Below are 4,567 nucleotides of genomic sequence, written 5' to 3'. Positions count from 1 at the left end.
ATTTTGCCCTCTTATATGTCTTTACGGACCCTCCTTTCCACCAATTGCCCCTATTTATTCTATGTTACATAATTTTTACCCAGTAGAAACATCTATGTACACCTATTATATGGACTAACCCTAGGCCCATCCGTGTCATAGACATGGCACTCTATGTGCGTAGTTCTGTATGGCCGATCGTAACGTGATGGCGTTGTATTACGCACCACTATAACCTCTACGCAATATCTGTCATTGTTACAATAACTAATTTCACTCTCTTATGTTGTCGTCCTATCCGGTGCTCAGCTACAACCCTTCCCGCTTCGCGAATCACTTAACAAGGTAAGTAATCCCGTAACATTATTTAATACTGTATATATTTCCACCTTGTCATAGCAAGTATAAACTAATTTTTTTTTTTTTTACACTTTGATTTCTTTCCATTGTAGTATAATAACCATTACTCCCCTTATAGTTTAAATACCTTTTGAATTCCTGAAGATATATCCAGGAAAAGGATGATATTATTTCCATGTACCACTGGTGAGTACACGTATCTATTTCCAGTTTACAAATTATAAGTCTACTTTATCTTTATACACCTTTTCCTACTACCTATCGGTGTAGGAATCCGTACTCTACTATAGCTTGCTATTTTCGAGTTCTCTACTCTCCTCTTTCTCATACTATTTTACTTTAACCCCTCAGGTATCGATGGACCGGATCACTGCACTCTACATCCCACCGTTAAGGTTTATACTTGTTCTTTTATGCTCATCCCAGCAAAAGGAGAATGCAACACCAGCGTACTACCAAGAGATAAGTCTCCTGTTACCGTTGTTTATTATTTAATATCACCGTTTGCTCCATTTAATTTTTATTATTCTTCCTTTGCAGGTTATATAGGTAACTCTTTCTATCCCTCACACTTTGCCAGCCTCTACATTATTCAAATTCTTTCAGACTACCACCACTCCTCATCACCTCCGTTTATTCTTCAGAGGGAAGATAATGTAGTATACACAATGATGTCAATGTGCTTTACTGTCTTATGTGTGTTACCTCCAGTATCTATGGTTATCCCAAAATAATCAACGTATACGTAAGTACCATACCTTTGTCGTATCCGTTAGCTAAAAACTAGGAATTAAGTAATATCCAGTGCTTGTACAACTAAAATAAGCTATAAATAGTGAATAAATAAATAAAAGAAATAAAATAACATAAAATAAATAAAATAAGACAATCCAATTCGTAAATGACTAGAATCCAGTATGTAATTAAGTAAAATAAATACGTAAATAAATAAGTTATAATAAAATAGAGTTAATAGGTAAAAACATAAAATCCGTCAAGTAAGTAGATAAAACCAATAAATACTAAATAATAAATAATAAATAAATCAGTTTAACAAATTAATGGTAATTACGCAACTATTTAGATAAAATTTTTGTTAGTATATATAATAAGAAAAGTTGAATGAATAGGCTCTATTCGTTCCCACAGATACTGTATCCACTGTCTTGTAGTTTAATTTAACTACCCATTTCTTTTAAGGCTTTAAGAATTCACATGCACTAGGTTCAGTATATTAAGTACCTTAATTATTTCAGCACCACGTATACACCACACCCTTTTTCAGTTGAGGACTTGATCTGTCGCGGTCACCATCAACATTGCTGCTTTGGGATATGAATCATCTATTGTATTTAATTAACCAAGTCATCAGGAGTTTCCAATGGGAACTCCTGCCACCGTTTACGAACCGTTACCCATTTCGAGGCCGAACTAGCATATTGCCGCTCTTAACTCTTTATCTTTATCTGGATGGTATGATGATTTTCTTTCCTTTTGTTACTATTATTCTTATCTTTATTGTTTTCCTCCTTAGTATTATCCTCCTGTTCCTGAACTTGCATTTTGTGTTTATCTTCTCCATTCCTTCCTGATTTTTTCCCGGTGTGTTTTCTCCCATTTCTCTTTTTCCGATATACATACAGCGCAGAATTTCCTAATTGATGCGTTGGTTTTATCCCTTTTCAGTAAGCGTCCGATGTTTTGAATTTCCCGTTTTACTGGATGTATTTCTTTTTCCAGCGCCATCCTCTCCATTTTCCATCTTGGACACATAAAGAGAGTATGTTCTGCGTCGTCGAACAAATCCACACAGAACCAACACTCTGGTGTTCTTTCCTTACGAATCTTTGCTAGGAAAGCCCCAAAGTATCCATGGCCAGTCAATGCTTGTACTAGCTGGTGATCTAAGAGAGGTATTCCCCCACTATTCCATTCACCAATGTCACTAATTATCTTGTTAGTCCATCTGCCTTTATCCATGTTAGTCCATTCCTCTTGCCATTCTCTTTTTGTTGTTTCAATCTCTTCTTCGACAATCTCTTTGATAATCCTGTTTTTATCTTTTCCGTTGTTTTGTTCAAACTTCCCCTTTTCTTGTGCCTCCCTTATTTTAACGTATATACGTGCAATTTCCTTTGCTGTATAATCCCAAGGCACGTTCCCGGTTATTATACATAAGACTTCCGTAGACACTGTTCTGTAAGCTTTGCAAATTCTGTTTTGCGGTAGCTTCTGCGCGTTCCTTAGTTTTTTCGTGTTCAGTTTATATGTCAGTGCCCTGGCCCAAATTGCTGTACCATACATCACCACTGATTTCACAACATTATAATACAGTATCCTGGCTTTTGGACCTGCTGCTCTTGTGTTTTTCATCAGGAGGCTTAGATGCATCGCGTATTTACTCGCTTTTTCAGTCGCGTTCTCAATATGCTGCTTAAATACTTGGTTGCATTCAAAAGTTACCCCAAGGTATTTAGCCGTCTTGCACACCGGTATTTGATTTCCCTCGATTTCCACCGGGATACCCTCAGGATTTTTCCTTCCTGTCAGCAATATGGTTTCCGATTTTTGCGGCGCCAGGTCAAGCCCTTCCCCTTTGTACCAGTCTACCATATCTCTTATTATGGCATTGGCCGTGTATTTCATTCTTTCCAAATCCTTATCAATTATTAAAATACCTATATCGTCAGCAAATGCCACCAAGTAGACATTTCTTCTAAGACGTATTTTCAGCAAGCCATCGTATACGAGGTTCCACATAAATGGTCCAATTATCGACCCCTGTGGAACCTCTCCAAATACCTCTATTTATTCATGTCCATCATCTGTCTTTATGACTAGCCATCGTTCACTCAAATAAGACTCAGTCATTTTTATTATTTTTCTGGGAAATCTTTTTCTCTTCATCTCACGGATGACGCTTTTCCACCTGAGGGAGTTGAATGCATTTTTGACGTCCAGTAGGATTAGGAGGCAAACACTGCGCTCTTTTTTTGCCTTGTCCCAATATCCCATCACCCGCTCCATGGCGTGAACGGTTCCCAAACCCTTTCTGAACCCATATTGGTGCGGCGACAGATCATCCCTCCTGATTGCCTCATGTAATCTATTTTTAACAATATTCTCCAATATTTTCGCAATATTGGAGGCAATGCATAGTGGTCTGTAGTCTGACGGCTTTACTGCGTTAATCCCTGTGCCTTCCTTAGTTGTTGACTTACCTTTTGGTAGAAGCACTAGTCTGGTGGTTTTCCATTCTACAGGCCAGTGACCCAGATCCATGCATTTGTTTAGTAATCTAGTCCAGAAAGAGGTCGCACCAAGTCTTACAGCCCTTGCAGCCGCAGCAGGGATTCCGCCAGGGCCTGGTGCTTTTTTAACCGCTATTTGTTTACATGCTAGGATTACTTCCATATCCATTATTTTATCCTCATTTTCCTCTACGATTTCTATGCCCTCACCAGTGTTCATTTCCAACTCGTTCTCATTTCCAGCTATGTCTACGTTATTTGTCGGTGGCTTCACACAAAAGAGACCATCTACCACTATTTTAATCTGTTCTGGGTTTAATTTAATTGGTGGAGTACTCCCTTTGATTTGCTTAATCACTGTTTTGTACGGCTACCCCATACATCCCTATCTACTGTGTCAATCAATTTCTCCCACGCCCCTTTTTTGGCCGTCCTAATTTCCCTATTAAGCTCCCTCTTTGCCCTCTTAAGCTCGTCTGAAGTAACGTTACGACCCCACTATTCTTTTTCCTATTTTCTCTGGTCACCTTCCTACGCGCAGTGTTAGCTCTCTTCCTGAGGTTTAAGATTCGACAGACCCACCAATGCACCGGGATTTTATTGAACATTCTACCTTCCTTTTTCTTACACTTATTACTAATACTCTGGATCTCCCTCATCACAGCATCAATATCCTTTCTATTTTCCCCAATACTGTAGCTATTGTTCTTACTATCTCCGAATTTCTTTAAAAACATTTTCACAAATTTGTCTTTATCTACCTTTCTAATATTATCGTTCAAGACTAATTTTATTACTTTTTTCAGGTTCATCGACTACTATAGTGTGCAGCAGATATTGATGGTCCAATCCAGTAAATTCGGTAAGGACGTTACTTGCTACTACTTTATGGCTCAGCCTCGTATCTGTTATTAAAAGATCTATTTTGTACCTGCTTCTATGGTGCAGGTGTTTCCCCCTTCAGTCATTATGTATAT

The 4,567-nt window shown here is 38.2% G+C and overlaps 1 long non-coding RNA gene across 2 annotated transcripts; it reads left to right on the top strand.

Moving 5' to 3' along the window:
* Positions 1–252: 252 nt before the first annotated feature.
* LOC114881544 lies at positions 253–4,454 on the top strand. Of its 2 annotated transcripts, none has more exons than XR_006830299.1 (5): positions 253–324; positions 458–525; positions 691–1,084; positions 1,625–1,812; positions 4,397–4,454. It is a non-coding gene; the product is annotated as an uncharacterized LOC114881544 (long non-coding RNA). The 2 variants fall into 2 exon arrangements; XR_006830300.1 differs by having other exon boundaries at positions 258–324; positions 432–525.
* Positions 4,455–4,567: the final 113 nt, after the last annotated feature.

Source organism: Osmia bicornis, unplaced genomic scaffold (genome assembly GCF_907164935.1).
Source record: "Osmia bicornis bicornis unplaced genomic scaffold, iOsmBic2.1, whole genome shotgun sequence".
NCBI lineage: Eukaryota > Metazoa > Arthropoda > Insecta > Hymenoptera > Megachilidae > Osmia > Osmia bicornis.
Note: the sequence above shows the minus strand (reverse complement) of the source record. Positions and strands in the feature narration are given on the sequence as shown.